This window comes from Pagrus pagrus, assembly GCF_965226575.1.
Source record: "Pagrus pagrus genome assembly, chromosome: 11".
NCBI lineage: Eukaryota > Metazoa > Chordata > Actinopteri > Spariformes > Sparidae > Pagrus > Pagrus pagrus.
In genome coordinates, this window is record NC_140195.1 from 20280380 (window position 1) to 20298276 (window position 17897).

Genomic DNA, 17897 nt, shown 5'->3' on the forward strand with positions numbered 1-17897 from the left:
TCCAAACTAACACACATAGTCTTCACATCTTTCTGAAGAACCGTGTGTTGTGAAAGATCAAGGCCTGTTTTTCTCTATTCGTGTCAGCCCGGCTTTTTCACTCTGGCTTGAGAAATGATCTCAAGCCCTGTCTGTTCATCTGCAAGGTTTGGCATGCACATACAGACACATCCAAATTCATACTCCAGCTTTCCATTCCTGTACTTGTGCATGCACACAGACACAGGTTTTGTTCTATAGTCAATATTGAGGTATGCAAGGTGTGTTTGTTTGGCCGTTCGTCATTGGATCTTTCCCCATCTTTCCCCATCACTCTTCTGTGTGTATCACACAAACACATACAGAAAACCCTTGGCTTTGCTTTAAGGCAACAGTAGGCAGCCCACATGTGAATGGCAGCTCTGTTTGGCAACATAGTTAGAATTTACATCAGCCAGTTAATGTTTTTTCAAAAAACAATGGCTGTAGTGGACAGGATTGGTAAATCTCTTGAAGTTTATCCTGCAGAGCAACAGCATAACTTCTTTTTTACCCAGATTGGTAATTATCATTAGCATTTACCAGGGCTACACTATGGCATCACATTCTGTGGAGGGTTTTGGGAAAAAATCAATGTGGACATTTAAAACCCAGTTCTTGACATTATGATCGCCGCGGTTTTGTGAGAATGGGCTGAATGTTTGGTTGAACCAGTTGGATGTTTTGGTGAGCATGGCTGAACAAAGATAATGCAAGTAAATTCTTCTGTTTATTTTAATTACAAACAGATTCTGTTTCAAAGGTGGCAAGACAGTGAGAAAAAATACATCATGTGTAGAAATCAAAACTTTTGTTGCATCAGTGTTTTGATAATCATTTTCTCATCACATCATTGAGTGAACTGAATCCTGAAGTCCCAAGAAATCGACTCCTAATCCTGTGTGACTTACATTTATGTTTATTTAAGTATTTAGCACTTTTCTTCCCTTCATGTTTAAATACAACTGAATTATACTACTCAAAATCTCTTAGACAAAAGGCTTTGAATGAGACATTGTGTTCCATATAAACAATGGCAGTGGCAGTCTAAAGCAAACATGATATACTCCCCTTTTCAGTTTAATATGACAAACATATGAAGTAAACATAATCTTGAATTGTTTGATTTGTCTTTGTTAAATGAAAAACACTGTAAACAAAAATAGTTTGGTTTTGGTAATCTCTAGGAGTACATATTATGTTTTGGAGCATTAATCCTGTAATCATCAGTGGAATATGTACTGAGAGTAACCTTCACAACCCTGGTCACCTCCATTTGCGCTCCAAGAGGATTTCCCCTTATTTTTGTTTCACTATGTCTGACTCCAGATCATGTTTAATGTAACGAGAAGAAGGATAATCAAAATAGCAGTCTTTGAGCCCTAAATCTGGTGTCGAGGCTGTGGCTAGACAGGAAATTGATGTGGAGAGAAATGGCTCAGTGGCAAACCTTTACCATAAACTCAGCCATGTATGGTAGAGATAGGTGCAGTCAGCAAAAATTGGCCTCCACACAGGCAGTTTTAGGTTTGCCAGACTGTGCTCTCCTCAGCTGTGGCCTGTTCGCACCTCGTTGTCTCCATCCACCTCCACTGGCTGATAATCACAAAGCAGGTCTCTCCTTTTTTACACTCCTTTCCTTTTTCTCCCGCTACAGCTTTGGCCAGGAAGGAGCTTTCACAACTCAGCTTGTGTGGCCACCCAAAATGTGCGGCTGAGTCCAAAGTTTTGCAGGAACTCTGTACAGCTAGTCCTTGGGTTTCCACAGGCTTGAGGAAATGAGAAGGAGAAGAGGAAGAGAGAGAGAGAGCGTGTGTAATACGCAGAGAAACACAGACGAGAGAGAGCGAGGGCTGTGTGGAAGCACACCAGCGGAGAAAGAAACCTGATTTATTATCACCAAAAAATCAAGTGCAGATGTCAGCTCACAGATTCTCCCTCTGCCGCCAATTATAGACACTCACGCAAAGATCTACTCAGTGCCAGAGTTTTTTTCCTTCTTCTACACACACACACACACACACACACACACACACACACACACACACACACACACTGAACATCACTAAACGTACCTGCGCATGCATGTACACACATAAGCATGCACATCTGCGTGCACAACATCTTAGATTTGATAAATTCGTAATTTGCAATCAAAACTGAAATCGAAGGCCTTTCACCCAGCTGGATTATTTCCCACTGATCTCTCATAGTGAACGACGGATAGTCCATAAAATGCATTATCAGCGTGATGTCAGAAATAATATTCCCCCGGAAAGATTTCTTCCCTCAAGCTTTTTTCCTGCTGTATGTTGTTCCACTACGTCCGTCATTATGTGCTATTTCAAGTCGTTAGTGTAATCACCAAACCATCCTCTGGATTTAGAATAATCCGTCTATAGATTTTTGGATTTCATTGTTTAGAGGAAGGAAGATGTGAACTTGCTAATGGCTCACATAAATCATGACTGAAACGTGGTTATATCCAGCATTGTGTCGTATGTGCACATAATCATAGAGTCTGAGAAAATAGTCTTGTATTTATGCTCTGATTGTTTAGATCTTGGGACCTTTTTGAGCAGACATCGACCCCGAATAAAGGCATTGTGGACTTGAGGATGATACAGAGAAACGGACAGCAACGGGGATTCGTTTTGGCCAGAACCCTCCACATTAAGACCAGGTACTATCTTGTTCTGTCGCATTAACATCTGATAATACTTAAAGCAACCACGAGGAACTTTTAAGTGTTTATGAAACAGTCTCGTGATTCCTCTGATGATTATAAATGGCCTGTAACCTCAAAACGAGATCATCAGCCAAAAAGACTGCTATTTTTATACAGTTATTATTAATGCCTGTGCCCGGGTCTGATTACATATGTCACATATAAAATTAAACATAAATACATAACCTCTTCGCGATCGATCCTGCAGACTCTGTCACTTGCTTCCAAAACAACAACAGCAGGTGCTGGTATCGTACCGCTTTGCAACAAAAATTGAAAGTTCCACATAGTCACTTTAATGGTATCTTTTACTCATTCCTTTACCCTGCTGACTTTTCCTCTAAATTGTGTAAGAAGGCATTATTCTGACTCACCTGATGTAGACTGTGGGTGTTGGGCTTCTATTTCTCTTTCCTTCTGCTGTCATCTTCTTACCTTACAGACGGGATCTGTAAAGTCCTCCCATTAAGCTGGGACAATCTTCAGTACCGACCCAGCTCCCAAACCGGATTTCTACGTTTTGTCAGGAAGAGTGAATTAGGATTAAATCGGCCTGAAACTGTGTGTGCGAGCCCGGCCTTAGTGTTAGTATCCAGGTGCTGTGGTTTTATACTGCTTCATGACTCTCTGGCAGCAAGGTTACGGATTTTGGTTTAATTCATCATGCAAGCACAAAAAAAATAAAAAATACGGCTTCCACTGGTGTCCTCTGTATATACAGTGGGCATGAAACTCCCTGACCCCAAGCTGGGGTCAATTCAGAATCTGGAAGCCAAGTCTGAGTAGTCATACTTGTGGTCTAAACCAGGGTGGAAAACAAAAGACAAAATGTATACAGCATGGCCTGTATGTTTGTGTTGTTTGTGCAGCATAGCAGACAGCACTGCATTCACAAACTCTGACATCAGACACTAAACCCAAAGACAAATTGTAAGCAAAGGTTGACATTGTAAAAGGATAATATGATTGTGGGAACTGCTTACATCAAAGAGGCTGATGCCAAGAAGTTCTCACATGTTTGAGCTTCTAAAATACAGAACAGAGTACACCACAATGTTATATTTTTTAATTTTTAAAAATGCACAAATGTGGATGGGTTACTTGGACATTGTTGTGAAATATATTAGACTGAAAAAGTGGAAACAATGACTTCACTGTTCTGTAGCCAAAATATTTAGCGGCACTGAGAGGAGGAAGTTCAACACAAAGCAGACAGACAATGAGTCGCTCCAAGCAAGCCCCATGTTAGTACTATACTTGCTACTGATCGTGTTATGGACAGAACTATAATCACCACCACCAACTGACACTGGTCATTGTGAACATACAAAAGTCTTATCCAGAAATAGCACAATGTCTCATACATCATCCTAATGTGGACAGGTTTTTTTGTACATTTTACAGTTTGCACTGATGGTTTTGGGGAAATGTTAAACTACTCTCTTGTTTAACTTGCAGTTTTAATTATATTTGTGATCATGTGTGAGATCAAAAAACAGCAGTGAATAAAGAAAAAATACATTACTGCATTAGACAGTTTTTATACCTGCAAAATGAAAAATAATTTGAATTAAAGAAATATATATAAAAAAAAAAAAAAAGCCAGAAGTGAGGTAAACAGGGCTATTTCATCCGTATGAAAATTATATCAAACCATCCAAATAATGCAAACAAGCTGGAAATGACTTATAACAACAAATGCACAGCTTTGACACCGTGGAACTAATAAGCCTTGTCACATGTTGTGGTGCAGGTGACATGAGAAATACGCAGCCATGGATGAACACTGCTTTTACTGAGCTAGGAATGTTCAAAAGAACATCTCAGGTTTTTTCCACAGATGGGGATGATTCACTATGAGGAGCAGTGGTTTTAGCTCATGAGCACCAAATTAATTAAACACAAACCGTTAACTAATACTGTAACAAAGCTTCAATCTGTGGTTTGTGTGTCCCTGAATTTTTATTGTTGTGAATGTTTGAGGCAGGGAGAGAAATGGAAACAGAAGCCTTACTGAGACAATTAAGAGATGACAGCATGATGATATGTCCTACTGCTAGTGCTATAATTGTAAAAATGTGTTGCACTGTTGTTTTCTAACGCGTTTAACAGTAAAACAATTTAGAAGATCTGCACATGACAGTTGCTTTGGTAAAACTCTAAAACTGACTGAGTTCTACAAAGTACCAACAATGGAACCACATTCTGCACAAGATCTTTTACTGTTGTGCTGTTATACTTTTAGATCCTGGAAGAAATACTGCATGTGAATATCATTCATTCCATCACACAAAGCTTCAATTTTTATTGTTAAAACCCCAGACTTTCTTCTGTGTGACATGGACAAGACAAGTTTGGCATTGTGTGTCGTGATGATGTTTCCAGAGGATGACTCCCAGATATTTGCAATTTAAAGATTTTTAGTTTCTGTAGCTTAATGCAAAACAACAAGCTGCCCTCCCATATCAGTAAAATGTCAGTAGCCACTGACACTCCATAATGTCTGCATCTGTTGTGTGTAAGTTGAGGAAACAATAGATTATTTTGCAAAAAAGGGTTGAAATCCCGATTTAAGTCATGACAACAGTCATGGTAGCGATGTAAAGACTTGATCTCTCACTTAGTTTCCCTGTTTTTGTGGTTAAAATCAAAATTTCAAAAGTCTTTGTGTGTTTTATTAGATCCAGACTTCTCTGTTCACACAGCCTTTCATTTAAGGGCAATGTCCCAAACAGCATATTTTCCCCTTAGAATAATTCTCTACTCAGGCAGACACTGTGTGTATTCACTCATATTATCATGCATCCTATGACTTGTTATTAGAATTACATTAAAATCCATTATTTTCTAGGTTCACAAATGCAGTTTTACACATAAACACATTTATATTCCTCAAAGCTAAGATAGACACATTTCTGGTTTTAATTTTTCTTCTTTCATTCTTTCATTGGATTCTTACCTCGAACATATTGAGAACAAACCTCATACTTCCAGCGTTGAGGGAGATAAATGATCTTACCTATAATACATTACAGATTTAGATGTTCCCTAGAATCTTGGGCTGTCAGCTCACAGGACTCAGGACTGTTTGTCTTGCTTCAGTTGAAGGCAGATGTAGTCTTCTTCACCAGCTTGTTGTTCATCTTTTTGATAGTCTAATTTCTTTCATACCGAAGTCCATACCTAAAACACATTAATTTCATATTGTCTAATATCTTCCTGATGTCCCACTGCACCAGCTTTTTTTTCCCTCCTCCAATTTCCTCTTGCTTCAGTTCCCAATGCAGATTTCCTGTCTGCTCCTCTTGGATCATGTGGTCCTGAATTGATTCCCTCTACAATTAGTGCAATACAGAAACACACGTAAGTGGTAAGTGCAGTACAGATGAACATTTTGAAACAGTTCCTGGTTCACTCTGTTTTGCTCTGTTTTAAAACACATGACCTGTAATACAATTAAAAATATATGACAACACTTTGGTGGCTCCTAAATGCAGCAAGAGGTAACTGAAACAAAAACATGTGTAAGGTAAGATAAGTGCATCCAATAGTTTCAATGTTTACAAGCCTAGAGGCTGGAGTGAAAACTGTGTTTTTGTTCTAGCATTTAAGTAATAAATACTGATCATCATATTTGGCTACATTTTTTCAAAAAGCTGTTGTTAGTTCTTGCCTTACTAAAATCTAGTAAAGGAAGAAGGCTCACAGCTGGATTCATGTAACATACACACACATAATTATATGAATAGCAATGTTTTATGTTAGTAGCTTCATCTGAAGGTTTAAAAAATTACAAACCTAATATTATAAGCTGCTATGCCACCATGATGCATCGATGTTGTAATTTTGGATATTAACATGATTAATGAGCCGTTCATTACTGCTACAGGTGACTGACCCTGTGATGAATGTGATGTGAAAGTGCTATGATAAATGTGGCGCAGTGATGACACAGTGTTAGCAGAGCCAAACTAATCAGAGGTTAATATGTTGGTTTACACTAACTTAACGATCTGTGGGCTAAATAACAATAAAGCGCAGCCTAATTAGTATGTTTATGAGAGCACTCTGGTTGTGATAGACGACCATGCGGTGCTCAGTGCCGCTAGCTAGCATGGTTAGCCTAATGTAAACACCTCAGTGTCCAGCGCTCTCAGTGACAGACCGAGTTGTAAAAACATTTACGGGATTAAGAGGATGGTGGGGGGTCAAGTATCATTGTGTGTGTGTGTGTGTGTGGTTGTGTGTGTGTGTGTGTGTGTGTGTGCTTGATAGGGGTCAGCTGATTTACTACCTAGGCAGTTTTTTCCGCTGAGTGGAGTGCTTTGGAAACGGTCTTCAGTCTTTTTTTTGTCAGTTTCTTTCCCTGTTGGTGGAAATACATGCCAGCACTGTTTCTCTGTCACTCCTCCAGGCTAATGCTGTACACTGTACGCACAAGCACACACACTCACAGACACACACACTACACCACTCTCAGCCCTCAGTAAAATCCTGATTTTCCTGTGGGATCCATGTCATTTTCAAAGAGGAGTCAAAGGACCACAAATAAAGTAAAGAGATGATTTTGATTGATTCTGTTTGTTAACCGTCACTATTCTCATAGTATCTGACGTCACGTCTGTTGCCCTGTCTCTTCCATCAGCACACACTCTCCTTGAGACACTCCAGTCCAGTTGAAGAATTGACTCTCCGCAGCTTTTAAAGATAACGCCAGTTTTTCAACCTGACCTCAGAGCATTGCCATGTTTGAAAAGAATGTTTCCATATTTTGATAACAGACCTGAGAAAGACCACTTGTTTGTGTTAGAATACTGTATCTGTATATGGAAACTTTATTCTAGGCAGGCCTTTTATGACCAAAAATATATGAGCCACAGTAAAAATCCATAATAGGGATATAAAGGAACATAAAAACACCTGAACTGGTTCATAATATTTTTATTTGCTGGATTGATTTTATTTTTTGTTTTAGTGTTTTGTATATCCATGTAGTCATACAGCAATGCTCTTTTGCAAGTAATTTAAATGTGTGTTATTAATTTGGCTCATGATTATCAGACTGGAGGTCTTTCCTATTTTTATATGCCACTTCTCCACACTGTATTACCTGTATGTGAGGACCCATGGTTTACCACTTGAGGGTTTAAAATTTAAGGAACTTAATCCGTTAAATTCCCTGAAAATTGAATCTGAAATCAATTTCTCTGTATCTTTTAAGACAAACAGCTCTGCACATATTTTTTCCCAAATACTGTTAAATCGTTTAGCAGTAAAATGACTTGAAATATGCTTAAACATATCATATTATCCGAAATCAATTTTGGTTGTGTCCAAAGCTTTGCAGAGGAGCTAAGTCTCAGAAAACAGATGGCAACTAATGGCTATATAAATGCAATGTTATTCCTTTATCTCAACAGGGAAATTACTAGCTAAAATTGTACATGGAGTGTTCCCTCAGATAAGCCTCTGTTTAACATTGTCTGCCAACCACATTTATCCACAATGCAGAACAATATAACACCATCATACTTCCTCTTTAATGGCTGATTAATTGTGTTCAGATAAATATAAATTATAATTTTATGTGTTTATTTAGCCTATTATTAGGCATGGATGCTCCCATTCTGCTCCCAGTTAACCAGTGTTTAGTCACAAATGAGTGAACATGAATGTTCTGCATAGTATTTCAGCTCAGACCCCCCTAATTAGTTTAACATTAGCAGCCACAATCAAACATATGCTGTTCTCGAGCAGGGGAAGTCGTAAACCTCAGTATTTACTTTGTGCGCCCCTGTTTGCACCATTAAAACAGCTAATAGGTAATAATGCCTTCCCCCCAATTGATAACAAGTGCATTTAGTGCATTAAGACGGTGTGTGGGTAGAGATTTGTATATGCAAACTCTGAGAAAGTCAACTAATGTTACCATTACAGTTAATTTAAAACAAACTCTGTTCTTTATGGACAGACGGGGCCTGCATAGTTCTGTTCAACAGGCTGCGCCACAACTATAAAAGAAAGGCCCCACGGAGGCCTGATAAGGAACAAGTTGATAACTTCAGCTCACCTCTGCATGATCTGACGTTCTCACCACGCTCAGCCTATCTATCAATTCTGAGACACGAGCCTACCTCCTAGCCTCGTCCAATCTTACACCCCGACACCTACTGAAATCTCATCCAGCATCACCAACTAATAGCTCACGAGCGACTTACCCCCTCAGCTGTTTTATGACTGGCATTTTTTATGAGACCACAGCGGGCCTTCCAGCCCTGAGAGGTCAGACGGCTCGACAGCAGTGGTCAGAATGAATGGCTCATTTCCTAGCCGTGGCATGATGGAGAGGATACAGTTCCTCTAGCCTTTCCTCCGGGCTGTCAGTGACGAGACGCACACACAGACGGAGCAAATCTTAAAGAGTGTGTCAAACCACTGTCTGCTAGCCCTGCTTCATGTACCTAACACCACATGGGTCATTATGAGCCATTTCAGTGCAACATATCTCCTCAGAAGACACAGATCTGCTCCAGCGTAAGTGGAAAAGGTAGCTAGTATTTAGCCACCCCCAGAAGATGTGGTTGATTTCATTTTATATGGAGTGAAACAATGAGTCAGGACGGGCTACTGCTGAGCTCTCAATGTGAAAGGCAGCCATCCCATCTGGAGGTGACTGAGTGGGATTTGTATCAGCCAGCGCTGGATATCCTCGCTGTCGTCTTTTATACATTCGTAGGGAGACGGAGGCGAAGGAGGAGGAGGAGGAGTAGCGAAGGGAGGGGAAAACCAAAAGGAATTCTGGCTTTTGCCTCGTGCATTTTATGAGAAACTCGGAGCAAACGTCATTGGACAGCCCACTTGCAGATCAGGCCCCCACAGCTATAGGATATCTCTGGTTTCCATCACGAGGAATGAGGCGCGCATAAATGTGCACGGGCATGTATAAAAGGACAATTATACACACGTGCCAACAAATCCTTGCGCACACAGACTTGCCTACGTACAAGTGAAATTTCACCCGCACACACAAACATGCGAATCGCTCTCATATCAAACACACAATCCTCGCTCTCTGTTTCTCCCTCACACACACACACACTGCAGCGAGGGTCTGGGAGCAATCAAATAGCTGCACTACAGAGCCCGTCTGAATCCTGTTTTCCTGCGAGTCTGCACCCATGTACCAGCGGTTCCTCCCCAGCACTCCAATAAAACCTCACTAATGATCCCCCCTTGCCCCCTCTTCGCCCACACCCTAGCTCTGGCACCCGGCCTGTAGATGCACAAACCGAGGGGCACTTTACGAGTCAGGCGGCCGTCCGTACCCGTGATGTCATCCGCAGCTCTCACTTAATCCCGCCAATCCCCTGAGAGCTGCCAGCCAGACACACCAGAAGAATACAGCTGCTATTTCTACGTCCTTTCTTTTCACTCTCCATCTCTTCTTTTCTATTTGTTTGTTTGTTTATGTTGCAGGCTGTAAAGAGCGCTGCCTGTGCGCCACACACACACACACACACGCACTCTCTCTCTGAGGCGGTGGGTGGATATTTTTATAAAGGGCTTTTCCCAAAATATACTGCTTGTCCAATTACTGACACATTAACTGCTTCTCATCTGACGCACCAAGGAGCGAGCGGACACTGACTCACTGTTTTCAGAATGACTCTATTCAAGCGGCATAGAGGGATTATAGGTTTCTTTCTGCCCTCTACATGGCTACCGCCATCCAAATAGGAAGTACTCTGACACGCACTCACACTCTGTAAATCTACCACCTCATGTTTGCTCTTGGAAAAATAAAAAAGGAATATATGATCCACTATAGGTGTTCATCAGTGGGTTTTTTTTTCAGTCAGCCACAGTATTTGTATTTAAAGAAATGCACAGAAATCGAATAAAGTTCCATCTGTGCGGCAAAATAATGAGCGTCAGACTCTTCTTAAGCAAAACATACCCCTCTGTAATGTCATCCTGTCTTCGACTTCAAAGGAGCACACAACCTGTGCACAACTTTTCCCAGCGTTCAGCGTAATGCTTTCAGGCTCTCAACAAATCTAAAGTAATGATGACATTGGCGTACTGATATTTAAACACTATGATCGAAGAATTAAAACATTTTGTATTATTTTTATTTATTTAATTTTTTAAATGATGAAAGCTACAGCGTTGTTGCTTTAGTTTAACTCCGTAAATATTTGCTCCAGATTCAGCACTACGGGTCACAGTGTGATGTATGGCCCCTGTCACCTAATCAGCCCCGGGAAATGAGCACACATGCACAGGCTCGCATTTAGACACACAAACTGGTTGTAATGTTTAAATAACTGTGAACAACAACTTTTTTTTGTTGGTTTACTGAAGTCTGTGGTCAGTAAATATTATCAAAGTTGCTTTATTGTCATTTAAAAAAAACAAATAAGACTGATTTGCTGGAAGAGCTTTGTGGTTAACAAAGTTTCATAGTCATTAATTTACTGTCTTTAAGAATGGCTTAACTTTGCCTACCCCTCTGTTTAGGACACCCATTATGTTTCCAAATATATACAACTCTACTCACACTCACTCACACACAGACTCACACGCACATGCTGTACAAAACCCAACATAGGTAGCTAATTATGGGGGAAATGACCCTTTACTCATTTGAAATATATCCAGACAAGCTCTTACAACACCTACTCAATTAGCTGCCATTTGTCCCCTTGAAATGAATGACTCGCTCTCTCCTCAGTCACCCAAAACACGAACACTTCAGGCTTTGATCTGCTGCTGAGTTGGATCAGATCTTCCACAAGTGAAGTGCTGAAACCACTTAACAGTCAGATGTCAGCGCAGTGGGGAAAGAGTGTGCGTGTTATTTAAATGGATTAGTTGTACAAACTGTACCTTTTTAAAAAAATATGATTAAGCACATCAGCTGTTTAAAGATGTAGTGAGAATAGTTGCACTTTATTTACTGAAATAAAGGTGAGCGGAAATGCTTTGCTTTATTACAGAGGCCCTATACTGTACCTGTCTGTTAAAAGTATTATCAGTGCAAAGCAATGCAGTTTCATTAGCAAGAAGATTCCTTTTAAACAGACAATTCCATCAAAATTTACTTTAACAGACAGCAAAAAAAAGTTTATTGGCAGTTTAGTGAAAGTAGATAAAAGTATAATACTAGTCAGCTAGTAACTCCTGGTTTCCTTTGTGTATGTGTGGGGCAGGGGCAAAAAACAATGATAAAAAGGACACCAGCTACATATGGTGGCATAGTTCCAAAACCTTTTCTAGCGTATACGGCACCTTTATAGCACTACATCACATTTTCTCCACTGGAAGGGCACCATGAGCTAAAGTCACCTAAGAGGGAACATCACATTTTATCTGCCATAGGGGCATCCAAGGGGGCAGTTTTTCTGTGTTTAATCAAACACAGGGTGGGGGTGAAGTAAATCCCTGTAGGGAAAGAAATGATGAATTCTGAATCTAATACACAATATCATCAATCTGCGTACAAATAACGGGACTTTACACATTCCAATTGTGTGAGGTGCATGCGCCAACATCCAAATTTGCAGGCAGGTGATACGCCAATCCTTCTGATAACTTCTTGGAGATCCATCTTGGTGTCATGGCACAGTTAAGTTAGGTTAAGGGAACAAAACTTCTTGGTTTGGTTAAAGAAAAGACTTTATTAACTTCCGGCCACAAGTTAAAACACCTCTACATTGACTTGGTTTCATACAGGACACGAACACCAGTCTCCTGGGTGAAAGTTGAGTATTTGTTGACCCTACCGTGCAGTCTACTTGACCTTTTTTTAAGTGTATATTTTAGACATATCTGTTTTTCACAGGCCTTTATTGGAGAGATGTGTGTATCACCTGTGCAAGACTGGACTTTGACATTAGTACACCACAGAATTTAAAAGTCTAAAGTTGAGTTATTTGTATGCAGGTGGAAGCGAATGGGCTGATCTAATCTAAAGGTCGATGATGGACGGATAAATGTTTTATAGTGAGCATGTCACGTGCCAGTTAGATGTTTATCTACTCACTGAGTGAGATTTTCCATTAGGTTTATAAGTCATACTTTATAAGGTCAGTGTGTATAACTCCTGCTACCTGTCACTGCATGACATTTACACGGTTGCAAAAAATATGGTATGTCGAAAAGGATGGTTCACTGAAGCGGTCTCCATGGCTCTTTCCTTTGTGAAATCTGTTAACAGTCTCTGGTCTGAGAGGGCGTTCGGGTTGGAGAGGACAGGTGACCGGCCATCACCTCCCTTCCTCCTACATCTGAAAAGAAAACAAGTCATAAACCAAGAGAGAGAAAAAAAAAAACTTTCTCAGCTAAAGAATCCACCGGGTGAATGGAGAGGAGGGAGGGGTAGATGGAGCAAGAGAGAGTCCATTAAAAAGAATGACGGCCATGAAAAAAAGAGAGGAAAAATCCCCACGGCAGCGCACAATGCCATAGCCGGGGTTAAGTGCTAGGATTTCAGTCGATGGGGGATTTGGGGGTCCCTGCGTTTTTAAGCCTCTGTCCCCAAACCTCGCCTTCATCCCACCTCCCTCCCCAAGACACTCTCTCTTTCTTTCGCTCACTCACTCTCTCACACACACATTTACGTCTCTCCCAGATCTACCATCTCCACCCCTCCTCCCCCAAGTCCCAGTCATCTGCCATAATCAGAACGATGATATACGGGCCCCATTAAAAGAGAGGGGCTGCTGACATGCAGGACAATAGCCCCTCACAGCGTGTCCAGGAAGCCTGCCCATCCAGGTGCACTCTCCCTTACAGCCAGAGGCCTGCTGCTCTCCCTCCTTCTCTCCCTCTCTCTCTGTCTCTCTTTCTCTCCCCCTCTTTTTCTCCCCCTCTCCCCAATCCTTCAAACGCAGTGTGAGCCCATTGAGAGGGAAGGTAGAAACAGGAGAGGAGCAAAATGGGGAGTGGAGGAGTTGCGTGGGGGTTGAGGAGGGATTCGCAGGGCCGAGAGAGAGGGTAGCGGTGGGGACGAGGGGTGAGGAGAGCGAGGGGAGAGCTCAGGTGTGTTGAAAAGACAGGACATTTGAGCAGTCAGCGATGAGGAGGGGGAGAGAATCAGTGAGCTTGAAACAATGGTGATAATAAAAGTCTCCCCTTTCACCCCGTGTGCCTCTCTGCTTTTCTCTCTTTCTCTCTTTTTGCTTACCATCTCTACCTGCATGACCTACCGCAGCGCATCACGGCGTACAGAGGAAGGCTGGAGCAAGAGGGGATGAGGGGGAGGAGGAGGGAGGAGCGGCTGATGGGACAGGATTGGTGGCAACGGAGGGGAGGGGTACGTCAGTGTATGCCCATCAGCACATCTTCGCTGACAGCCGTTGGCCTGTCCGTCAGCAGGTAATTTAAACCAGAGGGGGGTCTGCACCCACCCACCCACTGACCCACCCACACACACACACACCCACCCACCCACTGACCCACCCACACACACACACACACACACACCCACCCACCCACTGACCCACCCACACACACACACACACACACTGATTCTAAAACAGTGATTGTCCTACATTTCAATTAAAATAATGATTGACAAGCTAAGAAGTACTGAAGTACTATTAAAATCTGTTATTAGTATTAGTAAGTATTCAACATACCTACCCAGTAAGCATTTATTTGATGATGTGCTGCCCAACCCAGTCGCCAGAAAAAATGTTGGCATCTTTGAGATACACGGATTTGTTGAAACATTGCATTTATTTATGCTCAATGTAATGTTTCATGTTATATAGCATATTATAAATGCTTTGCTTATGAGGAAATTATCATGATCTGATGTACCTTGTTCTCTCTCCACTAACAAGGCTGGGAAATGTCCTGACATGTCATTGAAAATATCCAGTGGTTTCAAGCTTACAAATGTTGAAACACCGTCTTGAACAACGGTCTCCGGCTCGGCAGCCTTCAGCTGTCACACCACTTCCTGCCCCACAACCATCTCCTCTACCTGCCGATGTCAAAGTAAGCTCATATACATGTAATGTGAACGTGGTCTAACATGTATTTTAGAGATATCAATGTGGTACATATGACACGCACACATTTGCAGAAAGAATGGCAACATGTTATTCTGCCAACCTTTTTTTAAAACAGGATTTAAAATGTGTCCTTACTATACATACACACAGTATAGTCTATAATTTATATGTTTTATACTTTTAAATTAACTGTTAAATGTAACTTTAATTGCTAATCAGGTAGTGAAGTTAGTATCCACTTTTAGATGGTCACCCCTCTGTACTGTAAATCCTACCAGTCTTTAATGAACCATGGAGTCATATGGTCGCTTCCTTTCCCCTCAGTGGCTAGTGGCCCGGACACTGTCACCAATACCGAGGGCCACCGGCAGACCTGTGAGAGCCTCCCAAGGTTCACTGCACAAATCCCCTTCTGCGCCAACCAGTTTTGTTAATACACACCAACTATCTGCCCCGCTGCTCTCTGTGTGGTCCTCATCAGTGCTTTAACAAAGAGAAAGAGGAAACGGTAAGGAGAGCTGACATCTCTGTTTGAGATGCTCTGCCTTTTTATGTCATCTATTTAGGCTCAGAGGTAATTTAGATAAGAAACTAACGTCTTAGCTGGTTCTTTCTTCTTCTGTGAATGGAGAGACTGAAAACATGAGGATGAAACACTCATCTGTGTGTCACTTTATCCTGGCTGCTACTGTTAAAGCTTTGTGGATAGGACCGTCTTACTCGTTAGGGGTTTTTATTGTCCCATTTTGGTATCATTGGCATGAGCTGATGTAGTATCCCTCCATCCTCTGACTCACAAACTCCTGCAGATCTGGGGTCAGCATTGTCCACTCTTGGATACATCTCAGCGTCTAGAGCCATTTTCCAGGCCATCCCTTCTGCGTCCAATTTAAAGTTTGTCTCTCTCGACTTCAGCCAAGCTGCACTCCCTCACTGTTTCCTTGCATCCAAGTCCTGAGAGGGAAATGAAAGCTGGTTGGGGAGATGCAGGCAACAAGGTGGTAGGAATTTTAATGACCGGCTTTCTGCTGCCTTTTCCTCTCCCGTCGTTTTGGCCCCCAAATAATGATCCGGCAGGCTTTGCCGTTTGGCACCCACTGGCTTACCTACTGAAAACGGCAGTGGACAAAATAAAGGGCAAGTCCACCATACCCCTGTGCCCACTCTCTGATGGAAGACGAAGTACATTTTAATTAAAGCCAAGGCAAAACAGCTTGAATGCATAGATAGAGTTGTTTTCTTTTACTTGTTATATGTGCTATGTATGTATTGTTTCCTCGCTCACTTTTGTCCAAACTAGATGCTTCAAACCGACATTATATCGACTTTAAAAAAATAGTTTTAATGTACACACATAAAATTAAGGTGACAGGCCGTCAAACCTCTCGTGGCAGACATTACCCGGGTGCAGTGAGCAGATAGCATTCGTCACAACCAATCAGAAGAGCTGGTTGAGTTTGTTATTGGAGCTCTGATTTTGGACCAGGGGTGCTCACACACTCAGCGGTAGGTAAGGCTGACAAAGTCCTGGCTTGAGTGTGTGTGTGTGTGTGTGTGTGTGTGTCTCAGTGCAAGTGTGTGGCACACTCTGTTCCTATCAGACCTCTCTCTCCTTCTCTTGAAGCAGAACAGATCCTCTGGATAAGCTCACCCAGTGGCAGAGAGGCCCCCCCAACAACACACACACGTACACACACACACACACATACACACAGACACGCACATTTATTCCTATACTGCATGCCTCCTCACCTTCCTTCTCACCATCTCCCTGCCTTGATCTAATGCTCAGTACATAATGGAACAAAGACAAGTGTGATTTTCCTCTTTTCCTCTGATTGGGCCTTTTTCAGTTTGTATACTGGAGATGGAGATCCTGAGTTTCCCAGTGCAGGCAGGCAGCCAGGCAGGGCTGAGCTGCTGGGAGCAGACAGCAGCCGATTGAGAATGTGAGGAAACAGATCAGTCTGCCTGGCTACAAGCCCCACCGTAGTTTGGTATGTGAGTGACGATTGGTGGATTGTGTGCGTGGGACACGGTCATGTACAAGCTAGGGTTGCAGTGGTATATTGGTTTTCAGGTATACTGTGGTATGATAATTGATGGTTACTGTGTACGTTTGCTTATTCTGTGTGTTGACTTCTATTGTATTAGTGTTATTTAAAAAATATATTTCAGGTATATAACATATAGTGTTTGTTCAACAACACACCCTTCTGTTTTCATTTCTTTAACAACCATTGTAACTTATAAAGAGGATAATAAAGGTGTTATAGCGTGTACCACGAAACTGTGACATGGAAATCTCATGCCGTTGCAACCCTAGTAGACATGCACATGTATTTGCAACATACAGTAAATGCATTTTCTTTTCATTCAGCTTTGAATTCTCTGCATTTTTGGTTCATTTTTTTTTTTTTTCTACTTGAGCTTCATAAGAAATCATGTCAGCATAATAAGACTCTAAGTCATTTATATTCCACAGAAATTGAATGATAAACCTCAGTTAATCCTTCTTATCCAAAACGGACTTAGAGCATTCTGCAAACAAACCCTTCCCTTCCTCTTCCATCCCACGAACACCGGCAAAGTCTGGCTCCCAGTGGCAATCGACATAACAAATTCATTTTTTATGAATGTATTTTTTCTGTCCGGCAACAACTGACACAGTAGAAATAAAAACAGTGACTTTACAGCTTACTTGTAATGGAAGTCCATGGTATATTGTAGGTAGTCAGTTTGACAAAGAATTCGAGGCACTCTGATAATATTACAAATTCTTTATTAGCTCATGGATAAGCCTATGCACTTTGACTCCAGAGGGTCCTCATCAAGGCATTAAAAAACACAATGAAAAACAGGTTTAATTTGCAATAAATGTTATCACAGAGAGCAGCAGTACAAGCACAAAGAATTATTACCTATCGTATTAATTCTACCAATTTCATTTGCAATATCGTCCATATATCACAGAGAGCAGCAGTGCAAGAACAAGAAATATGCAAGGAAATATGCAGCTTACCTAACACATGACAGGTAAGTTGTACCACTTTATACCAACCACAATAACAACAAAATACCAGCAAGAGTACCAATACAAGAACAACAAATACGTAAGAAAAATTTAC

General features: G+C 41.4%; 1 long non-coding RNA gene across 2 annotated transcripts in view; it reads left to right on the forward strand.

Annotated features, from left to right (window-relative positions):
* The window catches only part of LOC311264945, a 63236-nt gene extending 46311 nt beyond the window's left edge, over positions 1-16925 (forward strand). Inside the window, exons 4-8 of one of the 2 annotated variants that reach the window (XR_014623504.1) lie at positions 2579-2701; positions 13962-14125; positions 14596-14752; positions 15094-15277; positions 15579-16925. This is a non-coding gene — a long non-coding RNA (uncharacterized lncRNA). The remainder of the gene's footprint in view (positions 1-2578; positions 2702-13961; positions 14126-14595; positions 14753-15093; positions 15278-15578) is intronic. The other variant, XR_014623505.1, reaches the window with a different exon arrangement.
* Positions 16926-17897: the final 972 nt, after the last annotated feature.